The following is a 21,677-nucleotide window of genomic DNA, read 5'->3' as shown; positions in this document are numbered from 1 at the left end:
GTAATTGATTCGATAATCTTGATATATGAATTACTCTTTGAACTTTTAGTTCATATAATTTAGTTTGAGGATCAGTGATAATTCATTCCAACTAAATTTGTTTTCCAACTGCTTTATATCTCCCCCCTAATGTTGGGAATGTTGATTCACTGAAGTGAAACTAACGAGCCATAGACAAATATCTCATTAATGGCTCGAAGTATGTAATCATAGATAATATTTAAAACCAACATAAATTCCAAACTTCCTTTGTGGCCTCATTTTTGTGTCTTGTGGTGGATTAATTTCACTATATACTAACCAAAAACCAAATATAATGGGGAGGAAGTACCATAACTTGTTGGCTTGATGTGAATAAGTTTTTAAGACATGTAAAATCATATGTACTCAAATATAAACATGAACCTTTGTTCTTGTGATAATTGCCTTTGCGACTAATTATAGACGTTGAGTAATCGTCTTTAACAAAAAAATTTATGTAAGAACATAATCCGTTATGAAGTTCAACACTTATTCCAATGATCATTATTAACTTGGGAACCAAATTCATTATTATAACCGAATGTAATATACCAATCTAGAATAATATGTTTGCTATCTTATTAGCTAAGCCATAGATCATGCAAACATCAAGTTGCAATCTTGATAACCATTTAGATGATGCATCGATTTTGAAAATACTAAATGGTATCATATTACGATATGTGTATCCTTTTCTCAATTCCATAAAAATTAGGGATTCACACCCTCCTTCAGTTGGTAAATATATAATTCCCCTTGAGAGCAATATTACATGTATAATTATTAGGAAGGATCTTTTGGTTCTTCAATAAATTTCACATCATTGACTCGGTGTGGTCAAATCAGTCGTGCCATTAGATAATCATGATCCATAAACTTTAGTTTTATGATCGTATATGTATTATGCTTCTTTAATGCAAGACTATAAATATGAGATGACATTGTATTATCGTTTCAAGCGATCATATTATTTCACTTTGGTATTTCCACACTTTGATCTCATATAGGATCAATCACTTTGCCACTCATAGCGGTCGATCTCATTATTAGCATGACCATAATTATAATTCCAAGCTGATCTCATTATTAATATAATCATCGTTACAATTTTTTTCAATGTCCATGATCACAACGATCAATACATAATCACATTTACTTTAGGGAATGATATAAAACCAAACCATTTTCATGGTTTATTCATAATTTTCTCGAACGCGGATAAATAATCACCTCAAACCTTTCATATGTTTAATGATACGCTACTTCAGGAGCATTGAGGTTTGACAAATCAAAAATCGTTTATTTGTGTTTTTCTCATACTTAATCTTCTCTTCATATAACAAGTATTGAGAAGTAATTACATGAATGAGTCATGTAAGACTTATCATGCTAATAGTTTATAACCTTTGATAATGAGATTTAGTGAGCATGACACTTGGGTGTTGTATCTAAACGTATTTGTATTCTTTTATGAGATTGATAATAAAGGATATAACTTTGTCTTTTATTTGCTCTATCCGATACTATCTAAGTATATAAATGTAAGATTGTAAAATAGACTATATTCCAATAATAAATTAAGCATTTTAGACACTTTATATTATAAAATAAATTGAGATGAGTTCAAATTCATGAAAATAATTAGAAAGTGTGATTCAAGCTAATAAATACAATCATATATGCATGCATATAGAATTCATACTAGAATCTTGAACTAAGTTTTTTTTTCTTTTTAACACAAATCATGTGAAGTAATGAACCATACTAATAGTTGACTTAAATTTCTAAGTTTTCATGAAACAAAATGATATATATATATATAGGGGAGGGTTAACGTACAAATGAAATTAACGTGCTAAACATGAGAATCAAGTAGAGTAATTATATATACAAGTAGAGTAATTATGTAATTACACCATAGAGTAATTACGTAATTACTCTATGATGTAATTACATAATTACTCTACTTGTATATATAATTACTCTACTTGATTCTCACGTTTAGCACGTTAATTTCATTTGTATATGATCTAAATCCTATATATATATACAACAAAACTGAAAATTAACAATTTGTGTATATAGTCCATGTATTTAAGCATTTTCCAATACTGTATGTGTGCACATGTAGATAGAAACAAGTAATAACCACATCTTCTAGTAGCATATGCTTTTAATACAATGAAAACTTTCATGTAACTAACCAATGAACAATCAAAATTAAATTCATAGTATAGTCAAAATTAATCTTAGCATATAGGAATTTTCGAATACCTCACCAATAATCTTGTCTATGGCTTAGTGAAAACAAACTAATTCCAAAATCAACTATTTCGTAAATAATAGTACACATTGAATGCCCCACTTAAATAGTTAGACCAGAGATATAAAAAAAAGACATTTATCGGGATATTGCAGAGAAGATATATACATATCATAACATGAAAGTATCAACAATACACTTGATTTTTTATGCAATTAAAAAATATAATAATATGTAACGATCTTTTAGTTTGTACAGAAATCACTTCCTCTTGTTTAAATTTATTAAATCATATTACTTGGAGTAACACAAAACTTATTCCAAAATAACTATAGAATGTGAACAAGCTAATTTAATTAGGATATATATATATCTTCCTATATAATAAATGAAAATAATTTAGACACTTGTCCCTCTTATATTCACTGGGCTTATGTGTCACTCATAGGAGCAACTTAGATGATGTGTCAACCTTATAATCAACACTAAAAAAACCCCGGTTTACTTACTAACGTTCACTTTTGAAAAACCCTAACACACAACAGCAACACGCATCTGCGTCTTCTTCCCAGCTTTCTACTCTGCATCTTCTTCTTCGTTCGTTTCCAGATCGGGATTCATATGTTATTATATAGGGTTTGAAACCCCCCCCCCCCCCTCCAAAGATCTATATGTGCTTTCCCTTTCTCCTCTTACCTGATTTCTCTTTCTCCTCTTTACACTAATCAGATTCAAATTTGAAGCAAGCAACCAAAGACATGTCAATCAATCTACCATATCTTCTTCTTCAGGTATGGATATGTTTTTGTTTGAATTCACTTTGTGTGTTGTTTGTTGTTGGCTGATTCATTCAATTTATTAATTTTGTTTACTTTTAATTTTCTGGTACTTTCTATTAATCTGCACTTTGTATGAATTCCAACTTTTTAGGTTAACTTGAATTGTTACTGACTTTGTGATTTTCTTTATGTTTGATGTATATGGAGTAATCATGTCACACTTATGCATTAAACATTTATTATAAAGATATTTTGAAAACCTTTGATTTTTAGATGCTGATGATACTCTTTACTATCTGAGTTTTGGCTTATCAACACAGGGCACCAGAAACATGATTTTGCCTACATTAATCTTGTAATTGTTTATTTATTTTTGTAGTTAGTCTTTGATATTTATTACATTTTTAGAGTACATGTTGAATAAGCTTGATATAGTTAAATTAAATATCCTTTGATCTATAAATGAAATTTGTTCATACACTGAAGTAGGAAATGGCAAAGCCAACTCCAATAACACGTCAAATTGTCAATCCAGACGTTTGCATTTTTTAAATTAAATCCTAGAAATATATAATTTTTTAAATCCTACCATCCAACTTGTTATCTGCAGTTTATGGACAACGTCGACACTATGTTTGCAGCTTGTTTGAGCAGATCGTGAAACTAAACTGGAATCAAACTATTACTAACAGTTTGGTTTGGTTCGGTTTAAGAACTCTACGGTTTGGTTTTGGTTTGCAAAACTCAAAACCCGTTACTAACGGTTTGCTTCGCGGTTTGATATAAAAACCGCGAAAACCGAACCGTGAACACCCCTACTTTTTGTACATATCAAAATCTTAAATACTAATATTATGAAATTGATGTTTATTAACAGATGTGTCCATCGGGGATTGCCCTACGAATATCTGAAACCCGACCCTTCTCAGAAGTCTTTCAAATAGCCCACCTTAAATAAAGCGGTAAGATTTTTATTTCATTTTAACCGATTACACTCTTTTGTATCAAAATGTGTAATTTTTTTTTATTAATTTCACATATTTTCTTAAATGCAAGTGAGGGAGTTGTGGCTGAGGTTCTTGGTTGACTTGAATATTTGAAACCCGACCTTGTTCTCAGAAGTCTTTCAAATAGTTCGCCCTTAAGGAAAGCGGTAAAATTTTTAATTTCTTTTAACCCATTACACTCTTTTGTATCATAATGTATAATTTTTATTAATTTGTAAGATCCTGAATCCCGGGAATCCTACAGTTAGTAATCACGTCCACAAATTCACAAAAATTAAAAACCAAACAATTCACTTTGTATTTAAAACCAGTTCAGAGTAAATAACAGCGGAAAAAGTGTAAGTATTTAAAAACAATCCCAAACACGGGTACAGGTGTCCAAAATCAAATGTAAAGAAAATGTTTGTTTTATTTGAATTCCTCGACCAGAAATGCCTTCTACCTCCCGAGTAGCATCCAACACGCCCAAGCGGTAGCATCTACATCTTAACCTGAAAGTCAATCTAACATACACACAAAGTCAGCTTGAGCTGAGTGAGTTCAAGTTTTCGTAAACAATAATTCACACTTTATTTCAAAACTATAGTTATAAACAATAGAGAGGATAAAATAAAATAAATAATATAATTCACCAAGTAATACAATCATTGTCAAACACACGTACACGGGACTCTCCACCACGAGTCAGGACTCGAGTAATATATTTGACCCGGACACGGTAAGACCTAAGCATGTGACACGAGCCTCTCCACCACGAGTCAAACCCGAGTAATATATTTGACTCGGTCACAGCTTATACATTCAAGCACGAGATACGGGCCTCCTCACCTCGGGTCTTCCCCAAGTAATATATTTGACCCGATCCCGGCTCATACATCCAAGCACGTGATACTGGCCTCCTCACCCCGGGTCTTCCCCAAGTAATATATTTGACCCGATCACGGCTCAACATCAACGGGGTCTTCACCACGGGATTTTAAAACCCATGTAATATATTTGACCCGCCAAAATGATGATCACGTCACACGGGCCTCTCCACCACGGGTACAACCCGAGTAATATATTTGACCCGCCCGTGAATCACCATGCACACACACATCAATAAGCCTACATACATCATTCTTAGTCACGAGGAACTAAATATCATTACACAATCGTAGGCTATAAGGTAACACATCCTCATACGTACATACATACCTCCATATATACATACATATATATTCCTACATACATACATATATATATGTATATATATGTATATATATATATACCATACGGGAACTAAGTAAATAGGTCTACTCATATTCAATCACTACCAAGTCTACTAACATCCTTGAGTCTAGACCATTAATAATGTACGTAACCTTAAAGGATACAAGTCCATAAACGAGTCTAAAATATCCTAAAGCATATAAAATAATTCAAATATAACTTTCAAAATGCACCATCACGTGTGAGACCATGTAGTACCATTCAAATAGTTGTAACTGGTAAAATCGTATAAAATTTGATTTCGGTGTGTATGCTAGCCCAAAACGTAAAAAGAGTAAAAAGGGGCATCATGAACTCACCTGAAATCAATCGAACACCTGCAACAAGCTAGGAAATCCCTAAGTGCACAATCACAAGCAATGGCCTGTAAAATATACACAACGCATTACTACTCTAGACCGCAAGGACACACTTGCCTAATGGGCCGCCCAAGCCCAACACTTTGGCCCAAGGCCCAACAACTTGGCCCGAGGCCCAACACTTGGCCCAAGGCCCAACCACTTGGCCCAAGGCCCCTAAAACCTTTCAACTAACCAAAACCACTGGTTAAGCCTAAAACGAACTTGTTGATTAATAACGAGTAAAACGTGCAGATTTTAGCATGCGAAGATGCATTTAATTACATAGGATAACCTTTGAATTCAATCAATCAATCATGCCCAGTAAAATCCCACCGACAGCAAAGCTATAAGTAGGGTCTGGGGAGGGTGGGATGTAGGCACACCGTACCTCTATCCAAAGGAATAAAGAGGTGGCTTCCAGAGAGACCCTCGGCTCTAAGTACATGTGTATGAAGCAAAATAAAGGAAATCAAAGTTTAACAGTTATATAAAAACTACTACTAATTATAATAATATTAATAATAAGATTACAATTTAACAACTATATAAAAGCTAATAATAATAATAATAATAATAATAATAATAATAATAATAATAATATATGTAAGGGAAATACCATTATGGTATGTGACCTAAATAAGTTAAGTCTAAGCCCTAAGGTATTCAATTCTCTCTAAAAATCCTTAACTTTAATTCTACTTCTCCACGAATTCCTATCCTCAACCATGTCCTCGGAGAGGTTTAGGTCTATCAAATCATGCCTAATCCTCTCATCCCAAGTCAATTTCGGTCGTCCTCTACCCTTCCTCCCCTCTATAGTAATGTTTTCTACGGATCTAACAGGATTCGTCGTCTGTCTTCTCTTTACATGTCCAAACCATCTCAATCTCCACTCTCTTATCTTGTCTGCTATGTTCGCCACCCCTAATCTCTCGCGAAACACAACGTTTCTTATTCGGTCTAGCCTTGTGTGCCCACACATCCAACGTAGCATTCTCATTTCTGCTACCTCCATCTTCCGCACTTGTGCCTTCTTGATGGCCCAACAATCTCTTCTAGCAAGTTCAGATGATGAGAATCCAGTTGAGGTGATAAAAAGAGAGAGAACTTGTCCCAAAAAGAGCCCAAATAATGTTTTCTTTGTAAATAACCCCTTAAATCCCACCATGATTATTCACTATAAAAATGTCAAGATTTTAAAATCAAGAAAAATGGGTTTATGGATTATATGAAGGGGTTTTTGTTTTGAAGAGGTAAAGGTAATCGGTTGTTAAGAGTTAAGAGGATGAGGATCCTAGTGACCGAACCCAGTGTTTTAAAAACCGGTTCAAACCGGTCGGTTGAACCGGTTAAACCGGATTTCACACAACAAACCGGTATTTTTGGTCGGTTTGCTAGAACATCGTACCGGCGGTTTTTGTCAAAAATACAGTTTTTTTTTCGAAAAACCGGTTTTATGTCCGAGAAATTACTAATATTTACGGTCCATATTTTTTTAAAATTACTTTTAACCTAATAGTTAACATTTAAACGTGTAAACTTTATGAATATTTTTTAAAAAAATTGAATGCTTTCGTATTATTTTTTAATACCTATTAACTTTTGGATTATATTTTTGTTATGGAATCATTTACTTTTTGGTTACTTTTGAATTGAAGTTACATTTATAGGAAATTATAAGGTAATTTATTCAACCGGTTTAACCTTCCGGTATAACCCGGTTCAACCGGTTGTACTGTTTTTTAGCAAAATCCGGTACAAGTGAAATACCGGTTTTTAAAACAGTGACCGAACCTGACTCAACCTCTTCAACAATATATATATACTTTTTCCTTTTCTTTTGCATGTTGACCGCTTAATTTGTTTATATACGGTTTATAGACCGGTCCTAGTTACTTTTGCACCCTTTAAACTTAGAATATTATTATTATTATTATTATTATTATAAAACCTTTTTTTTCAGTTACAAATTAATTAGTATACTTCAGTTACGAAGACCAACCGGATCCCGACCAACCTTTGAATTAAATTATTAAATTTTTACCAGACTTTAATAAATGTCTTAGGTTTATAAAAGTATTTTTATTATATTTTTCTATTGGACCAAAAAATCATAATAATTCTTCCAACACAGAAAGGTATGTGCAGCTATTTCAGAGCTCAACAAAATGGTTTTATTTTTATAAAATTCATTACCGAACCAAATTAAGCGATTCCAATTGGGTTTGGTTCCTAACTCAAAACACTAACTTTCAAAAGTGGAACCAACCAATTTGGACTTGTCGAAAAAAGGTTATGACGTCGGGAAGACAGACCAGAATCCGTCATCCCGCATCAGCTTTGACACTCGATTTTATAAATTCATAAAAACCATTCAAATCTCGTCCAAAAATTACGTATTATACCTTTCTGAAAATTAGACTCAAAGTAGAATATGATAGAAACAAGAATCGATCAAAAACAATATATTTTCATCGAGTTACAGACCCTACAATAAACGTATATGAATCTGTCAGCAATCTGTTATCATCAAAACTCAACCTTAACGACCAATACGCGATGTATAAGGATGGTTTAAGGTGTAAAAGACTAGAGGGGACATGGGACTAACCTTGAATTAGATTTTTACACCCTAATGTTGGCTGGAAAAAAAAAGAAAATCGGATGGTATGGGAGCCTTGCAGCTGCCGATCGCAGAACATGCAGGCTAGGGTTTTGGGTTTTTTTTATTATAATATAAAATGTTACGTTCTGGCCCTTCCAAGTTGAAAGTTGCGACACTTGAATGAAACTTATGTAATTCAACTTATGGGCTCGTCTAGGAGGCCCCCGAAGATTCAAGACGAGTCCCGGTAACAAAATAGAATCATACAATGCATAAGCATCATTTTCCTTTCTCAACGAAATTTTACGGGCGTTACAAAATTTCACATATTTTCTCAAATACAAGCGAGGGAGTTGTGGCTGAAGTTCTTGCCGACTTGGATATCTAAAACCCAACCCTGTTCTCAGAAGTCTTTCAAATAGCTCCTCCTTATGGAAAGCGATAAGATTTTATTTTTCTTTTAACTGATTACACTCTTTTGTATCAAAATGTATAATTTTTATTAATTTTACATATTTTATCAAATGTAAGCGAGGGAGTTGTGGTTGAAGTTCTTGCCCACCTTGAACCCGACCTGTTCTCAGAAGTCTTTCAAAAAGCTCGCCAGTAAGGAAAGTGGTTATATTTAATTTTCTTTTAACCAATTACACTCTTTTGTATCATAATGTATAATTTATATTAATTTCACATATTTTCTCAAATGCAAATGAGGGAGTTGTGGCTGAAGTTCTTGCCTGACTTTGATTACCACTAAGTAAGGGGTGATGAGCAAATGGTACATGTGAAGCAAATTCTCATGTCATTTAATATGTAAGAATCCGACAATCTTTGCTACATAAAGATATAGATAATATATTTACACCAACATGTACATGTTGATTCAAATCTGTTTTTTTTATTTCAGCCATACAAGCATGGTGCTATAGAATTACCAACACATTCGGTTGCATACCGTCACAAGTAACCGTTCATTTAAAGGTATGGCTCGTCAAAAATAAAATCATATTTTCTTTTTAACTGATTACACTCTTTTGTATCAAAACGCATAACTTTTTATTAATTTTCACATATTTTGTCAAATGAAAACGAGGGGGTTTGTTTGCTGAAGTTCTTGCCTGACTTTGATTACCACTAAGTAGGGATGATGTGCAAATGGTACATGAGAAGCAAATTCTCATGTCATTTAATATGTAAGAATCCAACAACCTTCGTTATATAAAGATGTAGATAATATATTTACACTCACATGTACATGTTGATTCAAATATGTTTTTTTATTTCAGCCATACAAGCATGGTTTCGACACATTCTGTTGCATTTCGTCACAAATAACCGTTCATTTGAAGGCATGACTCATCAAAAAAATAAAATCATATTTTCTTTTAACTGATTACAGTCTTTTGTATCAAAAAGTATAACTTAATGTTAATTTCACATATTTGTCAAATGCAAATGAGGGAGTTCTGGTTGAAGTTATTGCCTGACTTGGATTACCACTAAGTAGGGATGACGAGCAAATGGCACATAATAAGCAAATTCTCATGCCATTTAATATGTAAGAATCCAACATCTTCGTTACATAAAGATATAGATAATATATTTACACTCATATGTACATGTTGATTACAATCTGTTTTTTATTTCAGCCATACAAGCATGGTGCTATAGGATTACCAACACATTCGGTTGCATTTCGTCACAAGTAACCCTTCATTTAAAGGTATGACTCTTCAAAAAATAAAAATCATATTTTCTTTAACTGATTACACTTTTTTGAATTTATTTTTTTTAATTTTTACTTAATAGTTATATAAAAAAGTTTCTTTTTTCAATTTCAACTCTATACAAAATAATGTTTCCATTTTCTTCATATATTCATTGTTTTAAATTAATATATAAACACCTCACATACTTAGCTGATCATTTTTTTATAAACTCAATAACATATCATCTTATAAAAAGACAAAAAATGTCCACAATTCTATGTATTTTTAACTTTTTGAAAGTTCATTTGGTCAACTCTTTAGGTTGAGATTTATCTAATATCTATTATTTAAAATCTTTCTAAGAACTTACACCAAGAAGGTATCAAACTTAATACCCAACACACATCTTAATATTTTCCGTGTTCTTAAATTCATTTATAAACACCTTTTATTCTATATACCATTTCCAGATTATTCATATATTTTTTGTTTCAATATTTTGCATCAAATGGTTTTCAAAGTCTCTATACAAGATATATCACACTTTACATTACATTTGAAAATTTAAAATTCTGCTTATAAAATGAGCTGAGCTTACATATAAAGATAAAAAAGTAGTTATATTATATTTTGTACTTTATAACATCTAGAAATTTTCATATGGTCAACTATTTACATTCATAGTTATTCATTTCTTCAAACCTTTTCAACACTTTACATTAAAAAAGTATCAACCTTTTGCTATAAACACCTCACACTTACTTTCATATATTCCAATTCCTTTAAATAGCTATATACCTAACATACTTCACACAATTAACATATATTTTAAAATTTCAAATTTTGTGTAATTAAAAAAAACTGATTAAATTTCCATTTATAAGAGGACAACATTTAGGTTTTCCATATTTCATGTGGTCAACTCTTTTGATTGAGACTTATCCATTGCTTAAAATGTTTTCAAGAGTTTGCACCAAAAAGGTATTAAAGTTTATACCCAACATGCTTTTCAATATAATCAGTTTTGCTTAAATTATTAAAATGATATATTTTTTTCAACACTTTGCATAAAATACCTTTCAAACTCTATATACAAGATACATTATATTTTGCATTTGTTGTTACAAAACTTTACACACATCTTCAAATTTTAAAAATACTCATATTTTAATTTGTACCATCTGCATTTTTCATATGGTCAACTATTTACTTTATTCATTTCTTCAAACCTTTTCAAGACTTTATACCAAAATAGTATTAAACTTTATACTCTAAAAACCTCACATTTACTTTCATATGATCAAACACTTTAAAATAGCTTTAATTCATCTTATAAAAAGCCAAATCTGCTTTTTTCTGAAACATTTCAATACAGGTACTATGCATGTGGTTAAACAGTTGATTGAGACATATCCATGTTTCAAACCTTTTCACCAAAAAATAAATCAGCACGATTACCAACGCAGATTTGATTTCATCCTTTTCTATACATACCTAAAATAGATGTTTTTCTTTACTCTTTCACACTATATATACCACCCATATTCCATCTTTTTTTCTCACCATCTTCACTGATTGCTTTGTGTTGGGGCACTTATCACACGAGCAAAAACCAGTCAAGTCATGGAACCTAAGTATTTTTCTCTCTTCATGTTTAGTTTTTTTTTCATGTTTCATGTCATCAACATCAACATAGTTCACATACTGTTTAACGCTAATGTTCAAACTTTTCATTCAACTTTGTTGATGTTTATAAAATTAATCAGGGCTTAAATATTATTAGTCATAACTCTGATAACCGTTGCTGAACTTTAGCAACAACAATTATCTTGCTTTATATTTTTTCACCATTTATTAATTTATTTATGGACACTCTTATTCTTTACTCTTAATACTTTACTCATCGCTGTCCACTTACAAAGAATATCCTCTTTTGACCTTTCAAAGCTAATTTTTGTATATTTTTTTTCTGATTTTATTCTTCTTTATTTATTTACTTGCTTCAATATTAATGATAACATTTATTTCTGATATAGCTTGCCTGCATTCGGTAACATCACTTGCCTGAAGAACCTAGATTTGTCTCGCCGTGACTATACGGTAAAGGTTCGGGTCATTCGGTTGTGGAAACAACCCATGTACAACAATCCTAATCAATGGTACTCTATTGAAATGATCATGGTTGATGAAGAGGTATATGTGTTAAGTTATTATATTATATATCAGAAAGTACTTTTTAGAAATAAATCATAATAGTTTTTCATTAATCCTTATAGGGTACAACAATGCAAGCCAATGTTCTTCGACGTTGGTTTTCTCGCTTTGAGCATGTTCTAAACGAATAAGGTTATATTCTATTAATAATCGTATTTTCATGTTTGATCTTTTCATTATATATATCTTAATATATGGTTGAAACAAGATTGCTTATCATATTATTGTCACTACTATTATTAAACTTTGTTGTTTGAAATATATAAGTAACTATTTATTAAGTATAAATGTTATTACTCTACTGTACAATAGTAACAACACAACTGACTTTTCATGCGATTGTCAAACTAACAACAGTTTACTATATGTAAACTAACAACACTTAGGAATTACACTTTTGCTTCAATATTATTTACCCAAGATACTTTACATTTGTCAACATTAATTTTATATTTCCATTTTTGTGTAGGCTGTTACTTCATTGTCAAACCAACTATTGGCTTGAACGAATCCAAGTACAAGTTCAAAACCAAACCAAGCTAGGACTCTATTATGACACCAACGTCTACCCTTGTAATGATTTCTGCGGCCCAACCTATGGCTTTTCATTCACAAACTTTGCGGGTATCGTTGGCCGGACTTTTCTTGAAAATCAACCTCTAGGTAATATAAAATCCTCCTCAATTTATTTCATTTTCTAACTTAAATTAGCTGTATGTCTTATCATATTATATTTATTTAACTCTTTTTTAGATGTCATTGGTTTTGTTGCTGATGTCGACGACCTTAAGAAGTTCAAAACACAAAAGGGGAAAGATACTAAAAAGCTTAATGTCATTATTCAAGATCTTGAGTTTGTTTTTTCCTAAAATATTTTACTTATTTTTTTAATCTTAACAATATCTTTTAAACCTTTTCCTTGATTACTTTATTGAAGGATGCACAAAATTTACTTATCATTATGGGATTAATATGCTGATATGATCCTAGGGCATTAGCGAAATAGGGACCAAGATGGCATTATTGTTATCATCCTACAATTTGGTACAATGAAATACTTTGGAAAATCTGCTTATGTCAACAATTCCTACAACGTTTCAAAACTTTTCATCAACTCTGACATTGACGAGATCACTTCCTTTCGAAACAGATATTATAACTTTAATACTAAAACATTCATTTTTTAGTATTTTTCCATTTCCTTCTTTTGACCATTAAAATTTATTTAACAGTCTTCTGCTGAACTGGGCTGGTTCTTCAAGTTCGACTCAGTCCTTTAACATATCAGGAATGTATTTGTCTATGTACGATGAATATGTAGTAAGATCCGAGTTCAACAACATAGCAGAAGTTAATCTACATCAGGTAAACTATGTTACTGTATTCTATTAATTGCTATTTTTATTAAACACTTAATTAATATATACTTTTCTAGGTCAAGTCTGTTGTGATTGTTGGGACCGTTCGGTTGATACCCCAAGACGTGCCCTGGTACTTTTGGCATGTAAAACTTGTAAAAGGAAAGTAACCAAAAAGCCTGCCGAAGATAATCAGCCTGTTGGTGTGTTGGTTGATGAAGAGGACATTTATGAGTGCAAAACAGAGAGTTGTAATAATAATGTTATTCACTATCTACAAAGGTGTCAAGTTATTATATGTTATGTTAATTATTTTATTTAATTGACAATGTTTATTTTTGCTAACTGAGTTAACTATATATTATATAGGCTTAGAGTTCCATTGGCTGTTCAAGACTCAACTGGAACAGTTTCTTTGACATTGTTTGATCGTGAAGCTTCCAAACTTCTCAAAACAAGCGCATCAGCTCTAATCGACAAATATGTTATCGTAAGATTTTCTTACTACATATTTTTTATTTTTAACATTATTTGACATTAAAATATACATACATATTATAGGTAGGTGATAACGCTAAAAATCTGGCTGAATTTGATGTTCTTGTGGGGAAAACATTTGCTTTTAAGATTGACATAGCGCAGTACAACATCGACAACGGTTGCTCGGTTTTCGGCATTTCTAAACTGACGGATGATGTGGGTATCATTTTTGAACTGGAAAAAAAGGCCAACAATTTTGAGGTAGGACTATTATTTTGTTGTTGATTAACATATATATATTTGTTGTGAAACAAGCCTAATAGCTATAACATAAGAGAAGAAGATGTAGGAGAAAGAGAGATTTTATTCATTAGGTATTGAATACCAAGAGATACAATAGAATATTATATAGGGATGAGAAAACTTGGAGAAGAAGCCAAATCTATTTTAGGTATTGATAACCATCATAATCATTATTCATAACACTCCCCCTTGGTTATCAACTTCATACGCTTCAGGATGCTGCCTCGTTAAAAACCTTGCTTGGAAAACCCAGTGGGACAAAACCACAGCTAAGGGAAAAAGAGTGCAGATATTCGTTAAAATGGCAAATATCGACCTTATATGAAAGCTTCAAACTTTTGTACTCAATCATTTGTGTCTTCGTCACTTGACATGCGAATTGTGAAGTTGAACAACGTTGCATGATCTTCACGTGAAAACTTCTATTATGTCATCTCGTAAGCATATACTATTGTATTGATACCCTGTTGTGTTTCTCTGCATGACAAGACTAACAAAACTTGTTTTGATGGGTTAGTAAAATATAAACGCATATCTTTCATACCTGAAATATATGTTTTAACCTATTCCGATGTCTCATAGCTGGACACATGCCGAATAAAGAAAATAATAATTATATATAGCTAACAATACGATATAATGCACTTATGCATTTGAGTGTGGTATTTCCGAATTAATAATAGTTCATATTCAGGTAGGAAATGATATTAGAGTACATTGTTGGACATCCTTTAACATACTCAAAGAATAAATCATGTCTTTGGTAAAATGTCTCAACATCTTTTAGATGCACTTTGATGGATTGATAAGCATATAATTACACATATCCTCGAACGGTAGGTCGAGCAATAATCACATCATGTCAAGGTATTTCAAAAATTCTCCTAAAATTTCTGCAGTTTCTGTCGATGATGTGTACATCATCACTGTAAACTGTGATTATATGAACTTTTAAGAGTAAAATTTTGATAAAATTATGGCTAATTACATCCAACTTATCTCCCTCTTTATCAAAATATTTCCTGATTGTACGTGCCACGCTGAATCCGACTATTTAGTATATATGCAATATCTTAACCTTGTAGAACATTTATTGATACTTTTATGCCGATGCTTAGGCGTTTTCAATCCATCACAAAATTCTTTCCATCTTAACCAATTATTGATGTGCATTCACTCCTCATGAGTTTTGCTACATGAACTTGCTCATTTGACACATCAATTTATATATAATATATCAAAACCCATATTGTACCATTCTTTGTTTATTAAGATACGATAATCATTAGGTACAAGTTCTTCTATGTATGCTTATTGGTGGACAAGAATTACATCCTTAAGATGTTTCAATTAACCTTTTAAGCATTCACGTGTTAGGAACTCTTCAGGAGTTCCAGCTATATTTAACATATAAAGTAATCATAACGTATTCAAATATGAATCTGTATACCACATGAGTCATAGTGTTCTTGAGAACATAATTGACATGATTTGATAATTAAAATCCTTATTAGACTTTCATGTAAACTTTCAGTATCAACTGAATCACAATATTTATTAGAAGCGTATCAATTCTCTCCTTGTATTACCAAACTATTTAGGCATTGGAAAGTCAATGATTCCACCATTGGAGAATGCGTCTCCTCATAATTAATCATGGGTCTTTGCAAAATCCTTGTGCCACCAATTTTTTCTTACATCACTTAATTAGATTTTTCATAATTCACATAAACGACCCGTATCTATCCAACATATTTTACAACTTTAGTTGTATGGACTGCTGGTCCGAAAACTTTCCAACTCTTATGAGAATTTCAACTCTACCTGACTTATGTTTTTAAATTTTGACCAATCATTTATATGCTTTTATTCATAGACATATATTAAATATTGATCCTCATCATCATTATTTCAAGCGCAAATTATATATATAAAAGTATAACGACATCGACTTTATTTCGATTCCGTATATCTCATAGACATGATAATATATAATGAGATCTCTTTATTTTTAGGTACCTGGGGTTCTTCTGGAACCATCATGTCTAATGTCTCTTTAAGAGACCTTATTGTTGTACCTCGACTTGACCATCTTCATTACTTGCTCCAATTTTCGAGGACTCTTGGAATCGACTAGTCTACCACGCTTCAGGCGTGCCCTAGACTCGCACATTACCGATGTATATGGTCGTCCTTCTAGGACACTTATTTTAATTGGAGCATAAGCAGTTGATTTATGTGGCTTAGTCACTCTACATAGGTCAGTGATAATTCATTCACCAATTTTTCAATGAATTATCCTTTAAAAAATTTCTTCATGTATTTTAATATGAGGATCAATGACAATTCATTCATGTTATTTGCGTTTTCCAACCGCTTTATATCTTCCCCTAATGTTGGGAATGTTGCTTCACTAAAGTGAAAACTAATGAGCCATAAACAATTAATGGCTCCAACTCTTTAATCATATATAATACCGTCACAAATTCCCAACCTCCTTTGTGGTCTCATCTTTATGCGTTGTGGTGGATTAATTTTAGCATATAACACACACAAAATATTATATGAGAAATACTTGGTTACTGACCAAAACCAATTGCAATGGGAAGGAAGTATCATTAACTTGTTAGCTTGATGTGAGTGCATATAAAATAATAAATACCCAAATAAAACATGAACTTTTGCTCTCATGATCATTGACGTTGCAACCAATTGTAACGCTTGATGATTGTCTTAACAAAATCAATTCGTCTATTAATAGTGATTTACCAAAATAAATATGAAATCTAGAATATTTTGTGCTTGCTATCTCATTAGCTAAGCATAAATCACACAAACTTCATGTTGTGAAATAGATATCCATTTAGACGATGCATCAATTTTAAAACACTAAATGATATCATGTTAGGATATGTGTATCCTTTTCTCAATTTCATAACATTTAGAGATTCACACCCTCCTTCAGTTGGTAAATAAATAATTACCCTTGAGAGCAATATTACATGTATAATTACTAGGAAGAATCTTTTGGTTCTTCAATAAATTTCACATGATTAACTCGGTGTGGTCTAACCGGTCATGCTATTAGATAATCATGATTCATAAACTTTAGGTTTATGATCGTATTATGTTTCTTTAACGCAAGATTATAAATATGAGAAAGCATTGTATTATCATTTCAAGTGATCATATGATTTTACTTTTGTATTTCCATATTTTGTTCTCATATATGATCAATCCCTTTGTCACGTTTGGTGGTCGATCTCATTATTAGCATGACCATCATTATAATTTCGATGGTCAATCTCAATATTATTATAGTCATCGTTGCAATTTTCTAAATTATGTCTATGGTCGCTATGATCAATACATAGTCATATTCACTCTAGAGAATGAAGCAACATCATAAAATTATCTATCTTTTTTTTCCTCATAATTAATTTGCTCTTTCATTATAATAATTGAGAAGTAGTTGCATGACCAATTCACGTAAAATATACCAGTCTTAAATCCTACAATCTTAGGAACTTGATGATGAGAGTAGGGATTACGATGATTCATGTGTCATACTTAAACATATCTCTTTCATGAGAGTGTAGAAAACCACAACTCTACTTTAACGTTTATTACTGTTCATACAATCTATAGAATATAAAGTATACTTAGAAGTAAAGTTATGCAATACATGACGTTATAACTTGTCACCATATAAAACAAGTTATACTAAAACTTTATAAATTAATATTTTTCTATCGCTAGCAAGCAAATATTGATAATCTATGTATGAACTCTTAATAGTATCTAAAAGACGTAATGTTATAATAGTTACAACTTACAACAAAGATAAATTATGCATTTCAACATTATAATAAACCATCTTAAAACGTTATATTTATTACAATGTTTTTAAATTGTAGCAGTGGTAACATTTTAATAAGAAAATCATTACGGGTCATTCTCTTTTTTATCAATATCAAGCATTTTGGCACATAAATGACAAAACTGACATATAATAAAAGAAAACATGAAAAACATAAACCTTGAATCATAATTAGAGTTATATATGTATTTTACTAGAGTCTTAACTATCCTTTAATCATGTTATCTGGTAGTCAAACTAAAAAATTAACCAATTTATAAATACCAAAAGATAAGCATATTATGGAGCATGCTAGCCAATTTGATCAAGTGCATATATCTAAAGGATAGTAAAATAAACTTACGATTTGACGTACACACGTATTAAACGCTAAAATTTATATACTATTGTTGATAATGTCGTTCTTTACCTATCATATTTGTTAAACATCACTTAAAGCTAATGAATAAATATTGTTTTCTTCAATATGACTATAATCAGTAAGATACAAATACACGCATAAGAGATATTCTACCGATCCACTGAAAAAATGGTTCAAAAGTTAAATAAAACCCACATTTAGATTCACATCAATATGTAGATAAAATCAATATGAAACATTGAAAAACTTTCAACTCACGTCCATCAAGAAATTCTCGGTCAAGTAGAACCATTCCTTATGATTATTCAAATTTCAAATTGATTCGAGATTTTGTTACCTTAAACAATAAAACATTACCTAAGGAGTAATGAATATCGTATAATCTAGTAGGAATCAATTTTTGAATATCTTATAATTACCATGAATATCAAATATGCTACCAAGATCAAATTATATCAATGTTTATATATACCAATTTGGTAATATTAATTATATTAAAAAATAGTAAGTAAATATTAAAAGAATAATGTATATAATGGAAACAATATTTCCATATAACTTATGGCTAATTCCTTTTTTTCACAAACATATATAGGTAAATACATATACATATACATATACATATACATATACATATACATATACATATACATATACATATACGCAATATAAAGTGGGTTAATATTAAACCCAAGGTGTTAATTGCCGTTATGCAGGTAAACATAAAAAAAATGTATCATATAAAATTTATATAAAGTATATGTTTATGACAAACAAATGAAGATTCTAAGCCACCATGGATTCAACACAGTGATTAATAGTAATTTTTGTTTGTGAAGGTATTTTTTTTTTCTGTTTGCGAAAGAATTGTTCACATGAGTAAACACACAAAAATAGATAACACTTAACATGGTATAATATATTGTTTAATTAAAAATGATATTGATGACTCGTTTAGATAGAGAATCAAAGTTGATAATGACCCGCTCATATTATTTGATGACAAATAGTGTAAGAGTTTGTTTAGATTGATTAAACATATATATTGGATATAAGACATAATAGATAATCGTTACCTGATTAGCGAATGAAGCACCGATCAAAATTTACAAATCTCTTGATTGTTATGAATTCATAAAAGTGAGCACTCCAAGCTTCGTGCTAATAACGTGTTGTGAAAAAAGCCTAATAGCTATAACATAAGAGAAGAAGATGTAGGAGAAAGAGAGAGATTTTATTCATTCATACAATGAGGTACAATAGAACATTATATAGGGATGAGAAAACTTGAAGAAGAAGCCAAATCTATTTTATGTGTTGATAACCATAATAACTATTATTCATAACAATATTCATCATACTCAGCTTTTATTAATCAATAATGTCATTACTATGTAGATCAACAACTCTGCTTCTCTTAACAACAGATTCAATGATACCCAGTCACAAGGAACTGTTGAATTGATGGTATTACTTTTAAAAACCGTTACATTTTTCTACACTTTTATAACTTAAGTTTTTATATATTTTAAAGTTTATAAATTATCCTTTTGATGTACCATTTACTGTTTTCAGTTTATTACAACAATACTTATTCATTACTCTCATTTGTAATTATAATAATTCTGAAGAGCTTACCATAGGATTGGATACTATGCAGACACATGAAAGTGCTAACTTTGTATTTAAAATTACGTTAAATACATTACTTTCAAGTGATCATGTTGACTGACTCTTATGTTCGATACATTTTCTGACACCGTTTGTTTATAAAAATGTCTAGGCTGGTGCTGAAAGTATGAACGATAATGTTACTCCAATGGCAAAAAATGTGAATGACAAAAGCATCGGAAAAACTCATGTGGTTGAACCGACAACGTTTAAGCGCAAATCCAAAAATCCAGATTTTAAGAAAAACTTGATTGGCAGTTATGAAGTTGAGATGATTGGAGAATTTTCTACCACTAAGCCTCCTTCTAATGGCAAGCAAGTTCTCCTTGTTCCCAAGATTGAAAAATGATCTCTTTGTTATGAACCATTATTTATTAGTGTGACTCTCCACATGTATAATCACCATCTATTCATTATCCTTGTATTAATGTAAATGTCCTTATAAATAAAGGCATTTTGTATTTGGTTATCACATCAATAAGAATCAATCTTCTTTCTCTTTATCATCTCTATATGTGTATGGATTGAGTATGGATCTTGCAAATAGGTCTTTTCACAACACGTTATCAGCACGACAGTGTCTCCACAACCATTGCCAGTCACTCAATTTCCTACCAAGTTGTATTTGTTTATTGAGGTAACAATCTAACCCTCTTCTGTTTACATGCACAATACATTTGTTTATGACACATTATTCTTTATGGTTCTTTGCTATGTGACTTTTGGTTTGATTTTGATTTACGTGGATCTTGTCATTTATAAAAGTTGGTTTGGCTTCGTCAAGAATGTTTTTATCATCATATCCTAATATACTTATGATAAATTGTATCTTTGAAACAATGAATTTGCCTTTGATTTCTCATGATCTAAAAATAAGTTTACAAGGTTAGCTAGTTAACAATCTAGAAAAAAAAGGTTCACACTCTTCAAGGTTCTTGTTTTCTGTTTGTTGGATTATCGTTATTTTTTGTATTCGATTATTAGTTTATTTCTAATTGACAAAATGCATGCTCACAAGTTCTTTATTTCGTCATAAAGATTATATTCTTATCAATTTATTTAAATAAGAAATTGTCGTTAATTGATAACAAGCAAACTGTCAATAAACCTTTTTTTTAAGATTTTAACTTATCATAAGATTAAAGAGTGAATACGAAAGGCTTATTTAGTTTTTGTAACTAACAAAAGATAACTACTCTTTGTTCATTTATAACAAGATAAGTGGACGATTTTTTGTCTATGCCATTTTTATAAACTGGCCAAGGAATTAATGGGTTTCTCTCATAATTAATTTGTGATTATCATATAACATATAGTAATAATAATAACAATAATACTTGTTTTGTTGTTTTCACTATCTCATTGAAGAGTATTAATAAGTTGAATACTTATTCAGATTTTTTTTCTCGTATAACG

At 31.0% G+C, this 21,677-nt stretch overlaps 2 long non-coding RNA genes across 2 annotated transcripts; both read left to right on the top strand.

Moving 5' to 3' along the window:
• The first annotated feature begins 12,268 nt into the window (after positions 1-12,268).
• Positions 12,269-13,054, top strand: LOC143615611 (uncharacterized). The gene is made up of 3 exons (XR_013150503.1): positions 12,269-12,340; positions 12,678-12,871; positions 12,962-13,054. It is a non-coding gene; the product is annotated as an uncharacterized LOC143615611 (long non-coding RNA).
• Positions 13,055-13,441: 387 nt separating this feature from the next.
• LOC143615610 (uncharacterized) lies at positions 13,442-14,057 on the top strand. Its single transcript, XR_013150501.1, has 3 exons — positions 13,442-13,573; positions 13,644-13,848; positions 13,936-14,057. It is a non-coding gene; the product is annotated as an uncharacterized LOC143615610 (long non-coding RNA).
• The last annotated feature ends 7,620 nt before the right edge of the window (positions 14,058-21,677 follow it).

Source organism: Bidens hawaiensis, unplaced genomic scaffold (genome assembly GCF_021521415.1).
Source record: "Bidens hawaiensis isolate Kalapana, Puna unplaced genomic scaffold, B.hawaiensis_p1.1 tig00043619_1, whole genome shotgun sequence".
Lineage (NCBI taxonomy): Eukaryota > Viridiplantae > Streptophyta > Magnoliopsida > Asterales > Asteraceae > Bidens > Bidens hawaiensis.
Note: the sequence above shows the minus strand (reverse complement) of the source record. Positions and strands in the feature narration are given on the sequence as shown.